Source organism: Salvia miltiorrhiza, chromosome 4, assembly GCF_028751815.1.
Source record: "Salvia miltiorrhiza cultivar Shanhuang (shh) chromosome 4, IMPLAD_Smil_shh, whole genome shotgun sequence".
Lineage (NCBI taxonomy): Eukaryota > Viridiplantae > Streptophyta > Magnoliopsida > Lamiales > Lamiaceae > Salvia > Salvia miltiorrhiza.
This window is the reverse complement of record NC_080390.1, coordinates 13,828,710-13,843,459: the sequence shown is the minus strand read 5'-3', so window position 1 is coordinate 13,843,459 and position 14,750 is coordinate 13,828,710.

The window sequence follows — 14,750 nt, the reverse complement described above, 5'->3', positions numbered from 1 at the left end:
GTATCTGAACAGACCAGTCAGTTTCAAGCCTTCGTTTGAAGCCTCAAACATCCTCAAATCGTATTTCGCCCAGAAATACGACTTCTTCGTCTTCGAGAGAGCTTTCCGTGGCCGCCTGATTCGTCTGAATCGGAGTTCTGTGGAGGAAGTTATGGCCGTTTTACGGAGACTGCCAGAACTTGGTTTCCTGCGAAAATCTGACTCCAGCTCAGATCTTCTGAACTGTATCCCGCTCAGCTTTCACCGTTGGATGGACAACGATCTATGAAAGTCCCAAGAGAGAATGCTCCACACGTTTTCCTGCGCCTCCCACAGCTCTCAAAAACCCTAATATTTTATCAGTCTTTTTTCCTGAGAGCTGACAGCTGTATTTAATAGAATTAAATACGTGTGGGACGCTTGGAATCTGTAATAGGCGTTCCTTCTCTCCTTCTAGGGCTAGGAGACTTTGGGCCAGTCCAGGGACCAGATACAAGGAATAAAGATGGGCCTCAAATAAATTAATTTATCTATGGTCATCCCAGACCATAATTAATTTATAAATATCAGTTCATTCCACTAGAGAACCGATACTGACTTACCCCTTTATTACCGGTGATGAGTCGGGGGCTTGTATTTAGACTTATTAAATCTCCGTATTTAAAATATCCGACATCCATTAATTAATTAGAGCTCTGACAGCTTAAATTAATTAATCTCTTTATAAATCCTTAAGCAGTACCACTCAAACTTTATTATTACGCCTGAACTTAATCAACCTGCAGGGTTTAGCGCAATAAACCTTATTGAGCTCCTTAAGGGGATGTCATTATCCTATACCGGATACGGGTACTAATACAGATAATCAAATATCATATATTAACCGCTATCACCCAAGATACAGAGTACTCGAGTTAGTATATAACTTTCACCCATAGTAAGTTAAAGTGATATACGAATTAACATATATATCTGAATACTTATTAGTATTAAGATCTTATGAGTCACCGAGATCTTGATTCTTCACTTATGTCAGATAGAAGAATACATCTCACTGTTGGTCCTATCAATACGTAATGACGTACCAGTATAGACAAGTAGTCAAGACAAACTACTTCCATCTATACTGCAGCCTAAACCAATAACTTGTCCTAGAGTTATTTCGGTTGTGATCATATTATATCTCTTAAGGTTATTCCAATTATACGATCTTCTGTGATACACCGTATAACCGTATAATCTACTTATATAGAGATAAAGAACATACATATGCAATCATGAACACAATCAGATAGGAGATTAAATAGTGAACTTAGGAAACATTGTATACAAGCATAAAACGTTCTTGCTTTCAGTATACAAATCCAACAATCTCCCACTTATACTAAAGCAAACTTTTAGTATACAATGCGTCTATTTACCAATCACCTAACACTTCTCCAACTTATACTTAAAGTTTCCTAAGTGGGTGGCATCAATCTGGCATCAATCGCATTCCCATCTTTCAATGACCATTTGCGATAAGCCTTTTGTGAAAAGATCAGTAGGTTTCTCCAATATGTGAGAATTTATTCTTTGAGCACATAACCTCGATTTACGAACAATCATATAACTTGGTACTTACTCTCCATGTGTTTGACCCCTTGTGGTTCTAGGATTCATTAGAGTTCGCAACTGCACTTGAGGTATCACGAAGGTGATGCTCTCACGCAAACTAGGAATTGCCCTTAGATCCTGGAGGTAGTGGTCAAACCAAAAGGTTTTACCTCCCAAGAAAAACACATAGCTCGAGGTAATTATTCTTTGTTCCGGTCAGCCTGGAAATCCGAAATCGTATAATCCAAAAAGGAACTAAACTGTCTAACTGGTAAACTATCTTATTCTCTAGTCATGGACTTGAGAATATAATTTACCACAGTTCAGTGTCCTTAACTAGGACTATACTGATATCTTACAACCATGCTAACTGCATAGCAAATATAAGATTTCGTACATAGTAATCCATACATGAAGCTATCTACTGCGGAAACGTAGAATACTGCCTTCATTTTCTCAACCTCAACAGGCATCTTAAGACATAGTCTTTAGATAAAGGAACGCCATATCTAAAAGGTAGCAATCCTTTCTTGGCGGTATTCATACTAAAACGAGCATTCACAGTATCAATGTAAGACACTCGAGATAAGCCCAACATCCTTTTCTAGTGATCCCTTATAACCTTGATCACAGAGACGTATACTGTACCTCCTTAGTCTTTCATCTGAGACTATTCGGATAACCATTACTTTATGTCTTGACAATAGCTCCATATTGTCGCCAATTAGGAGAATATTATCTACATAAAATGCAAGATTAAACCACATCACCGATGACACGAGAGCGATTGACACGAGATGCTTCTCTCCCTCCCTTACGTAACCTTCAGGTTGTTGCACATGGCTGTCCTTACCTTTTTCAAGGTAATATATATGACATCCATTTGCAAGACCTCGATGGTTTAAGTGAACTGCTATAGGTAAAATGATCCGAATGTTCTGAGCATGGCACTGGCAAAAATATCATCATAACCTATACCCTCACACTGGGCATAACCTTTCGCCACCAGTCTAGCTTTAAAAACTACGACCTTGCTCATTCGGACTTATCATTCTCTTGTATACTCACTTGCAACCTATGGCTTTACGGCATTCTGGTAGCAAGATTTTCTTAGTATACAACCATATTCTTAATGGATTGCTCCATTGAGGCGTGCCAGGAATCTACATTCTCGTCCTCCACTAATTCCAAGTAGATATCTGGGTCGATTCTCTTATATTCACTACCAGAGACTGAATCCAAAGATTCTCCCAAGAATATAAATCGATCGGGTTGTCCCACAACCCTCCCACTACAATGGATCTGTGGTGGCACATGTGTGTCAACAGTGCGTGCAGTGTCTTGTGGTACAAAACTCTTGCACAGTTGGCTTGGGTGATGGAATCGCCTGTCTAATGTTTTCAATTTCTTGAAGCACACTATCTGACTTGGATTAGTGATTATTCCCATAGTCCACTTCTAAGAATCGTGTGTCATTGCTAATAACCACCTTCTGATTCTTTAGGACTAATTGCAAAGATACATTACTCATCATCGAACATATTTTTCCAAGAGTGACCTATTTCTTCTCTCCACCACACCATCTTATATAGGGATTACACGGTGTAGTAAAACTGGGTTGGAATCCCAAACACTGACAATGAATCAGAAAAGATCATTCCTAACACATTATTGGCCCTTTATCCCCTTTGCCATGAATGACCCGGTCTCCATCTTTTCCTCTATACAGGATTCGCAGGTTCCAAATGGTACAACCTGGATTAAATCCAATGTACTATTTAGACACGAGCCTTTGGATCCTGTTAAGATAGATGTGACCTAATCTAGGGTATCAATATATGTGTAAGATCCTCATGAGAGATCAGCCTTAACTTTTCTCTTTCTTTTGTTTGATGATGTAAATGCAATATAAATGTATTTTGTAGACAAGTTATAGTATGAAGAGAGATGTTCAAAATACCAGAATAGACAACTTTGTCATTTCTTATGATAGAAACACCACTATCAAAAATGACATAAGATCCATCTATTCAAAATTTTGGAACATGATAAGGAACTCTCAAAAACTAAACTATGTCTTTAGAACTTAAAGACAAGGCTTCAATTGCAACAACTGCGACTCTAGTCACGTTGCCTATGAAGACAATCATCTCATCACTTCTCAGCTTCCTTGTCAGCTTAAAAGGCCATGCAAGGTGTAACAATCATTATCAGTTTCTCTCGTTATCCACTACTCACAACTGAGTAGAAAATGAGCTGATATGTCTCAGTTACTATAGCAAGTGAAGTACCTTAACCCTTTGCCTTGAGTATTGAATGAAAAAATCTTCAATACTCAATCTTATCACACCACTACTCCCACTATTTCCCTTGTCTTTCTTGCCCCTTGGACCCTTCTTCTTCCCATCATTCGACGAAGAAGATGGCTCTCCTTTGGCAATAACAAGTGCTTGCACATCTCTTTCCCACAACTTCCTTAGCCGTAACTAGAGCATTCAACAACTCAAAAAGAGTATTATCTTTCTTGCTCATAACAGCGTTAAGGCGAAAGTTCTTAATTAAAAGACTTGGGAAGAGAGTTCAGGATAATATCGACTTTTGCCTCACCGTCGATACTCCCACTGAGCAAGTCAAGTCCGTCAAGAATTGCATCACATGCTCGTGCACTGAGCTGTGCTCACTTATAAAAATAACAAGATTACTCTCATCAAATTTAAATGAGCAGCTCAGTCTGACTCTCCGAACACTTTCTTGAGATTCAGCATGATGCTAATAGCATCGTCCATGCCCTGATGTTGGAACTACAAGGTTTGTGATATTATACTCATAATATAGCATATAGCCACATTATTCGTCTTATGCCACCATTTATGTAATTCCTTTTTCTCATCAGTTGACTATTGTTCGGACCATAAGAACGTGGAGTAGTAAGCAACACAAAAAAAATGTGTTTAGTTTGTGATAAAGATAAAAATCCAAAACTGTGTTTCCATTTTATATATGTGGACCGGTTAAAAGGCTTTGTGCAAGAATAAATAAACAATAAGAGACATAGACATATCTGAAAGTAACGAACATAAAGCATATAATTCGTAACAATAATATTGTAACCTTTTGATAAAACAATATTAATGAAACCTCCAACTGCCCAAGGAATCTCACGGGTAAGCCACGATCGTGTGGACGTTTACACATGAACCCCTCAACCAGACTATTTACCTAGTCGTTTAATTTCCATCCATGTCAACTTAACCTTTTGACAAAGGAAATTAATAGTTGGACCTTAACTAGACCATATCATATTCAAGAAGGGACTCCGATGGGGAGTTGTACATTGTACTTGAAATGATATCTAAGCAGCGACCACAATTTAACCTCGACAGTTAAATTCTCGAAATTAGCATACTCACGAGGACCATACCGCTTCCAATTTAACCTCTCGGTTATCTTATTTAAAGTTCATCCTCTAAAGTACTTATGAAAATCATGCGAGTAAGCCACGATCGTGTGGACGTTTACCGCATAACTCCCACTACTTAAATGGATTTAAATATTTTTAATAGAAACCTCAACTTAACAAACTTGTGAAATTGAATATGAAGTAAGCCACGATCGTGTGGACGTTTACTCACATCCTCAATCACTTTGTCTTGAGGCCGCATGTGGAGGTCTATATAAAATTAAGAATAAAAATTTTTAAACAATTACCACAAACTAACTTTGAAATTAAATTCTCGAATCTTGACATACACATGAGGACCATGTCGCATTCAATTTAATTTCTTAGTTATCTTGTTTAATTCCATTTTCTAAAGTACTTGTGAAAAATTGTACGAGTAAGCCACGATCGTGTGGACGTTTACCGCATAACTCCCACTACTTCAATGGATTTAGAAATCTCAACTCAACAAACTTGTGAAATCGAATTTGAAGTAAGCCACGATCGTGTGGACGTTTACTCACATCTCAATCACTTTGTCTTGAGATCGTTTGTGGTGGTCTAAATAATTTTTAATCATCTATAAAATTATTAACACAGCTTAGTCTTTTTACATTCAAAAGGTTTGAAAAAGCTCAACACATAATCCTAAACATGCTCATCTAGAACGCAACATGTAAAACATGATTACAGAATTCTAAAACATGCTTAAGAAAACGATAAACCTACTATCATGCTTGTCTAAGCGCAGTTAATAAAACATATTAACAAGCAGAGACGAACAAAAGCAGATAAAGAGCATAAGGGATTAACACCACGGCATGCAAAGAACAAAATTAAAATAATAAAGTTCTTCGTGACTCATTCGTGGAACCCCAAAAACTAATCTACTACATTTAAAACAGAAAAGAAAGCCCAAAAACGAAAACTTGGCCCAAAACTTCAAAACAGGCCCGTCTTTGGAAAAAAGGGTTTGGGCCCCCTAGGATTGAGAAACAATCGCAGGAACCCTAGCTGCCGCCGCCCTCCTCCCAAAGCAGCCGCCCCCACGCTCGGCAGCAGCCCAGCGCCGCAGCAGCCCGGCACCAGCCTCCAGCGTGAGCAGCCGCCCGGTCGGCAGCGCTCGGCGCCACCAGCAGCAGCAGCAGCCCTCGGTGCACGGCGACAACAGCGGCAGCAGGCCCCTTGGCGTGGACAGCAGCAGCGGCAGTGCGCCGCCCGGTGGGCGCGCAGCGCGCAAAGCGCGCTGGCGCGGCCCCGGACGCGCACAGCCCCTGCCGGCTGCAGCCTTCTTCCTCGCCCGACCCACACAGCAGCAGCTCGCCTCGCCTCGCCTCGCCTGCAGCGCACGTCCAGGATCGAGAGCAGCAGCGGCCGCGCGGCGCCTGCCTGGGCGCGCTGCGCACGGCGTACTTGCACCCGCGCGCGCTGCCCAACGGCGCCCGCAGCCCCTCGTGTCCGGTCCCGTGCGTCTCCTCCTTACTCCGTTCATCGTTGTTGATTCGTCGTCGTCCTCGTCTCGTTCTCAATTTTACAGATTTACAACGGAAAAACAAATACAATTTGAAAACCTAATCTAACCACGGATTTTCTCGTGGTGAAAAACGATTACAACGTCAAACGACGTATCCCACGAATCAACGAACCACGAAGAACAACAGCAGTAAAAACAACGCACATTATTAATCTTACATAAATTAATAATAGAGCCAAGAAAATAATCCTGGGCTCTGATACCAATTGAAGGAATATTAAACTGAATTAACGTTCCGCTTTGCCCGATGATCGTTTCTTGGTTATTATTAATTTATCATACAACGATTAATCCTAACATGCTCCTATGAATTTAACAGCTGCACGTTGGAGTTCAGAAATACCTGAATAATTCAGAAGAATTCGCAGATTCGTATCTAAACAGACCAGTCAGTTTCAAGCCTTCGTTCGAAGCCTCAAACGTCCTCAAATCGTATTTCGCCCAGAAATACGACTTCTTCGTCTTCGAGAGAGCTTTCCGTGGCCGCCTGATTCGTCTGAATCGGAGTTCTGTGGAGGAAGTTATGGCCGTTTTACGGAGACTGCCAGAACTTGGTTTCCTGCGAAAATCTGACTCCAGCTCAGATCTTCTGAACTGTATCCCGCTCAGCTTTCACCGTTGGATGGACAACGATCTATGAAAGTCCCAAGAGAGAATGCTCCACACGTTTTCCTACGACTCCCACAGCTCTCAAAAACCCTAATATTTTATCAGTCTTTTTTCCTGAGAGCTGACAGCTGTATTTAATAGAATTAAATACGTGTGGGACGCTTGGAGTCTGTAATAGGCGTTCCTTCTCTCCTTCTAGGGCTAGGAGACTTTGGGCCAGTCCAGGGACCAGATACAAGGAATAAAGATGGGCCTCAAATAAATTAATTTATCTATGGTCATCCCAGACCATAATTAATTTATAAATACCAGTTCATTCCACTAGAGAACCGATACTGACTTACCCCTTTATTGCCGGTGATGAGTCGGGGGCTTGTATTTAGACTTATTAAATCTCCGTATTTAAAATATCTGACATCCATTAATTAATTAGAGCTCTGACAGCTTAAATTAATTAATCTCTTTATAAATCCTTAAGCAGTACCACTCAAACTTTATTATTACGCCTGAACTTAATCAACCTGCAGGGTTTAGCGCAATAAACCTTATTGAGCTCCTTAAGGAGATGTCATTATCCTATACCGGATACGGGTACTAATACAGATAATCAAATATCATATATTAACCGCTATCACCCAAGATACAGAGTACTCGAGTTAGTATATAACTTTCACCCATAGTAAGTCAAAGTGATATACGAATTAACATATATATCTGAATACTTATTAGTATTAAGATCTTATGAGTCACCGAGATCTTGATTCTTCACTTATGTCAGATAGAAGAATACATCTCACTGTTGGTCCTATCAATACGTAATGACGTACCAGTATAGACAAGTAGTCAAGACAAACTACTTCCATCTATACTGCAGCCTAAACCAATAACTTGTCCTAGAGTTATTTCGGCTGTGATCATATTATATCTCTTAAGGTTATTCCAATTATACGATCTTCTGTGATACACCGTATAACCGTATAATCTACTTATATAGAGATAAAGAACATACATATGCAATCATGAACACAATCAGATAGGAAATTAAATAGTGAACTTAGGAAACATTGTATACAAGCATAAAACGTTCTTGCTTTCAGTATACAAATCCAACAAATAGTGATCAACGACGGGGCGGGCACGACGGGGGATTGGGGCGGGCTGGGCACGACGGGGCTTGGGGCGGAGTGGGCATGACGGGGGCTTGGGGCGGGCTAGGCACGACGGGGGCTTGAGGTAGGGTGGGCACGAAGGGTGTTTGGGGCGGGGTGGGCACGACGGGGGTCTCGTCGTCGGATTCACGATGGCAGGCTCCCATCGTGGCCACGATGGCGCCGTCGAGGTCACAACCATGGCCCACGATGGCGGCCATCGTGGTCACGATGGGAGCCTCCCATCGTGATCTCGACAGCCCGCCTCCCCCGCCTTGTTTTTTTTTAATTGTTGTACTATTTGTTTCAAATACATGATTATCTTTCTAATTTGCTTTTAATACATTAATTTTGTAGATTAATTGTGAATGGAAAAGGCCTACATTGATCTACGTGACCCGTGGCGTTAATCTTTATTTGAGGGCCGAAATATTCAAGGAGGTTAAGAAGGTTTTATTTGATATTAGCGGTCTGTCGGCTGTAAAGAGATTTAAAGAGGGCGTAGTAGGACGGTTGATTGATGTCAAGAGAAACCATAGTGCAAGTAATGCTCTACATCACTTGCTAGCTCGTCAATTGAAAGGTAGTGATATACCATGTGGCGAGTCTTGGTTTCAAGTTGGTGGACGGAGCATTCGATTTAGGCACGGGACTTCACTTTGGCAACAGTGACTTTGATCCATATGCAAAACACAAGCCTCCACGGAATGGTATATTCTATCGATTCTTCAATGATGTTTCCACGAAGGTGAATGTGTTGCGCGCTCGGCCGAGAAGAGTCTTGACAAGGACGTGGAAGACTATTTGAAGGCTGCAAACCTTTTGGTGTACTATCTCTTCCTCCTATGTCGGGACAATCCAGTGATCGAGGATTGAGCATGGACATTAGTTGAGGATTTTGAGCGTTGGGATGCCTTTCCATGGGACTCGTACACGTATGGAGCATTGTCTAACTACATAGACACCGTTGCGATGGCCCCGGACCAAGCTGAAAAAGATTACCACTTTTATGGTCCAGTTTGGGCCTTACAAATTTGGTCGTACGAGGCCGTTCCAGCTTTGGGAAGCCAATGTGGCTTTCGAGAGCCCGAGGAGATATTGCCTCGGTGTTTGAGATGTAGCACTCAACAGATGAGGAAGATTGATTTTGCTATTTTTTTAGAGAAGCGGGTACATTTTATCTTTTTATTTTATGATTTTTTATATTAAAATTCGAATTCTAATATTGTGCATGTTATATTATTTTGTAGCTGGAGGTATATCCTGTGTTGGAAGCTACATCTAGTGAATTAGATGAGTACTATATGATGAGCTTGGCTCTTGTACGCGTTGCCTTAAGATCTGAAACAACATTCAAGGCTCATGTACAGAAAGCAAAGGAAAAGGCGAAGAGTACAGCTTCAAGGATGATCACAGCTGAGGGGGCACGACGCGGGACGAAGCGCCCCCGACAGAGCACTCCACTTCTCACTCCAACAGAGGGGGGAGAGAGAGATAGAGTGTGTTGTGTGCACGGACGGCCTTGCCCAGACAATGAAGGGGGCACTGACAGGGGGTATGATATCGAGGACATATTGAGGGCAGTTATCGATGATAGATTGAGGGCAGTTTTGACTGATGATTCTGATACAGGCTTTCTTGCTCTATTGAGAGCAGTTATCGATGACAGATTGAGGGCAATTTCCGGCCGGAGGCGTTCTAGGAGTCCTGCACTCTCCCGGAAAGAGGATGTTATCTCCCGCCATGCTATCTCCCGCCACTCTCAGAGTCGCTCCCGCCAGCCACAGCCTCAGCATGTCGCTGCCAATGAGGCCACTTCTTTGCAGCCTCAGCACGTCCCCACCGAGGCCAGTACTTCTTTGCAGCCTCAGCATGTCCCCACCGATGAGGCTACTTCTTTGCACCCTCAGCATGCCGCCGCCGATGAAGCTACTTCTTTGCAGCCTAAGGACATCCCCACCGAGGCCAGTACTTCTTTGCAGCCTCAGCACGTCCCCACCGAGGTCGGTACTTCTTTGCAGCCTCAGCATGCTCCCGCCGATGAGGCTACTTCTTTGCAGCCTCAACATGCCGCCGCTGATGAGGCTACTTCTTTGCAGCCTCAGGACGTCCCCACCGAGGTCAGTACTTCTTTGCAGCCTCAGCATATCGCCGCCGATGAGGCCACTTCCTTGCAGCAACAGTTTACCAATCTCTTCAAGCTTGTGAAACCTGTGTTGCACTCTCCTATCAAGGGAGCCTCTTACCAGACCTATATCCCATACGAGGTTTGTAACTTACATTCTCCTGACAAGGCCAAGAAAGTGTCTAAGCCACGTGATAAGGTACAAACACCTGAGCCCAGTGTTGATTTGGATGATTTTGAGGAGTTTGGGGAGGATGAGGATGAGGAGACGGGCGATAAGAGTTTGGGTCCTCGAGAACGTAGACCGTGTGCTGCTGTTCGGACTCCTTTTAAGGGTCAAAGTCCGTCTACTATTGAGGTATTGAGGAGTCAGTACAGAAAATTCAGAAGTAGTGGATCTAAAGCCATTGCAGTTGTGACTGAGACAGAAGCTCCTTTAAATCAAAAGTTCTTCGATGATGTTGAGAATGTTGACCTGGACTTCACCCAAGATGTAAGTTTTAATTCATAATTTGTATTGTGTTATATACATCCTTAACTAACCTCAAAGTTTATGCTTCACAGGTCATAGACCAATACGTGCTTTTCACTCACACATATCTTGGGAAGATCAAAGGAAAAGGCATGCCTACTACTTTAGTAGTAGGCACTGATTTTTATGTAAGTTTTACTATGATCCTTCATTTTTTATTCTTGTTTTCCTATCATTATTATTGAACTTGTATGTTGCAACTTTTTGTAGGTTGCATTGCATGCCGAGCTTACCCGACTGCATCCAAAGGATTCTAATTTTAAGAGGGCGAAGGGAAAGCCAACATATCCCAAATGGACTTTACCTGAAGGACTCGAACACTTGGTTAAAGGGCTAGATACGAAAAATGCAAATCCGTGGTGGAATGCAGATTTTGTAAGTATAGTATACTAGTGTAATTTGCATTTGGTATTCTTATTGCTTTAATAAACTATAAGTTATATTTTTCTTTGAACAGATTGTTGCAATTTGTCTTGTGGGCAAGAATCACTGGGTCACTGTGAGAATTCGACTTCTTGATTGGAAGGTCTAGTTGTATGACTCGTTGTCACACCACTTTGATGAAGGCAAGAAGTTTGTGCGCGACCATGAGATGAAGCCCATTACTCATCTCATGCCTCGTCTATTAGAGCTCTCCGGTTATTGCGAGAACAACACAACTCGGATAAAGAGTGATGACGAGATGGAGCTTGATAAGATGTCGATTAGTGCCCAGTTCGCCCAGGTCGACGACCACAGTTGCGGCCCTTTCTCTTGCATGTATCTTGATCGTTTAGTGCCCAATCCTAACAAAGAGCTGAGACATTCGTGTCAAATCGATGAAAAATATATCAAGAAGTATAGGTGGCTTGTATTGTCTCACCCAACTTTGAAACATATTGAGACTTATTTTGAGATTTATTGAGACATATTCCATGTTACTTATTTTTAGTTTGGTATGTTGTTCACTTTATTTGATGTTAATTTTTGTATATAATTGTCTTGAATGTTGGTGGCTACCGTGATCACGATGGGGGCTGTCGTGATCACGATGGGGGCTTCCCATCGTAAGCACGGTGGGAAGTTCCCATCATGAGTCACGGCTGGCACGATAGGTGCCTCCCATCGTGATCACGATGGGAGATTTTCATCGTGATCTCGGCAAACAACATTGAGTTTCAAAGTTAGGTAACGACGAGAAAGACACGACGCGAGGGCACGACCGTTGGGCACGATCGTGCCTACGGTCGTGACCACGATGAGGTTGATAAACACTCATTTTGCATGGTTTTTATGGTTTTTATTCTGTAGTTTAAGTCGATTTTACGCCCGTTTTATTATCGTTTGGAGTTCATTGACTATTATTTCATGAATTCACGGTTGGGTGTAGTTTTGACTGTTTGGATGCAGAAATGAGTGATATTGAAGCATGGAGTATAAGGAACATGTTGAAGAGAAGAGTTTTGAGAGAATCGAGCCCAAAAATTGAGAAAAGACGGAGATTCTGAAGTCGGGACGAAAAAGGGGACATTTCGGCGGTCAAAGGAGTTGACCGCCGAATTTGAGCATTTTGAAGGCCAAAATCGAAGACCAACTCGGCGATTGCCGAGTAGGTCGCCGAAATCCCTGTTCTGGATTTACACCATACGGAAGAAAAACGGCGATCGCCGTTTTTAGGCAGAATTCAGGCCAAATTCGGCAACCAGTTCGGCGACCGCCGAACGGGTCGCCGTTTTGAGGCGTGTTTTTAATTCTTCCGCATTTTTACGTTTTTCCATGTTATTTTCGGTTTAGAACTTGGTTTTTTACCCTAAGACTATAAATAGGTCCTCTTTTGACCTATCTAGGGTTCCCAACTTTTATATTTCAGTTTTATAGCTTTAGAATACTTTTGCTTTCCAGTTTTCAAGGCTTGGATCAAGATTGAAGATTCAAGCCGCTACAATCGTTCCTATTCAGTTTTTATACAATTTGTTTTTACAATTGTGTTATTTTTAATTATGTTTATGTTTGATTTTATTATGTCTGGCTAGTTCTTTTAATCTGAACCTAGGGTTTGTACATAGCTGATTAATTATGTGTTTTTGATTTATTGATATCAATTGCCTTCCAACTTGTGATTTATGATTCCTGGTGCTTGATTTCTTGTGAATTATCTGATCAATGATTTACATGTCTAGCTGTTCAGTTTGAGTCTTGAATGCGATAATTGTTCAGCCGATTCAGGAATGCATGATATAGTGTTAGCCTTGAGTCTTGAATGCGACAGGTGAAGCTATAGGAAGCTATTCTTTATGTGCTATTTGGAGTTAGTTAATTCCTTGGAGTCTTGAATGCGAAAAGGGATTAATTAATCTACTTTCATAGGTGTTCGTTAGAGAAGCTTGTGAATAGTTATGTGATCTTTTATCAGGGTTGGATTAAATTGGTAATTGAATCGATAGATTAAATGCATATAGTTGATTAGTAAAAGTACATCCCTAGGGTCACAGTTTTTCTTATATTTGAGTTAGTTATCAGTATTTATATGTTCTTGAGTTTTTATTTGGTTAAATTTAGTTCGTAATTCATCTTCATTTTTATTTTGCCTGTTTACTGTGTGTGTCTGTTTAGGAAATAGATAGAGTAATTTCGTTTTACAGTCTCTGTGGATACGATACTCGATTTCTACATTTGTGCTACAGTTACACCGTTTTAGTTGCGGTTTAGTTGCTAAGTAAATTAGTGATCAGAGGTGTTGGATTTGTATACTGAAAGCAAGAACGTTTTATGTTTGTATACAATGTTTCCTAAGTTCACTATCTAATCTCCTATCTGATTGTGTTCATGATTGCATATGTATGTTCTTTATCTCTATATAAGTAGATTATATGGTGTGTTGTAGATCACAGAAGACCATATAATTGGAATAACCTTAAGAGATATAATATGATCACAGCCGAAATAACTCTAGGACAAGTTATTGGTTTAGGCTGCAGTATAGATGGAAGTAGTTTGTCTTGGCTACTTGTCTATACTGGTACGTCATTACGTATTGATAGGACCACAGTTTGAGATGTATTCTTCTATCTGACTTAAGTGAAGAATCAAGATCTCGGTGACTTATAAATCTTAATACTAATAAGTATTCAGATATATATGTTAACTCGTATATCACTTTGACTTACTATGGGTGAAGGTTATATACTAACTCGAGTACTCTGTATCTTGGGTGATAGCAGTTAATATATGATATTTGATTATCTGTATTAGTACCCGTATCCGGTATAGGATAATGACATCCCCTTAAGGAGCTCAATAAGGTTTATTACGCTAAACCCTGCAGGTTGATTAAGTTCAGGCGTAATAATAAAGTTTGAGTGGTACTACTTAAGGAATTATTAAGAGATTAATTAATTTAAGCTGTCAGAGCTCTAATTAATTAATGGATGTCGGATATTTTAAATACGGAGATTTAATAAGTCTAAATACAAGTCCCGACTCATCACCGGCAATAAAGGGGTAAGTCAGTATCGGTTCTCTAGTGGAATGAACTGATATTTATAAATTAATTATGGTCTGGGCTGACCATGGATAAATTAATTTATTTGAGGCCCATCTTTATTCCTTGTATCTGGTCCCTGGGCTGGCCCAATGTCTCCTAGCCCAAGAAGACAGAATTTTCGGCCCTCACATGTAAAGTGGCGCCTCCTCCTCTTTTCTGTATTATTAAATACAGCTGTCAGCTCTCAGGAAAACAGACTGATAAAAATTAGGGTCTTGAGAGCAGAGCGGGGCGCAGGAAATCGTGAGTGGTCATTCTGTCTTGG